This window comes from Cottoperca gobio, unplaced genomic scaffold (genome assembly GCF_900634415.1).
Source record: "Cottoperca gobio unplaced genomic scaffold, fCotGob3.1 fCotGob3_174arrow_ctg1, whole genome shotgun sequence".
Lineage (NCBI taxonomy): Eukaryota > Metazoa > Chordata > Actinopteri > Perciformes > Bovichtidae > Cottoperca > Cottoperca gobio.
The window spans coordinates 174783-175000 of NW_021166822.1; positions in this window are offsets into that span (position 1 = coordinate 174783).

Sequence of the window (218 nt, forward strand, 5' to 3'; positions counted from 1 at the left end):
TTCAGCTCATTCATCAGTCTGGTTGACAGCCTGCAGCCTCAGACTCTTCTCTGCTCATGAGCTCGGCTTGTTGTTGGTGTTCAGTCTCAACCTTCCTCACATAGAGATGAATGTCTTACACATCATCATGTCTCTGAATGACGTGTACAACCTGCAAATATAAATGAACAACGTGACGATGAAACAATCGCAATAAAACAGGAAGGATTTTGAATCTG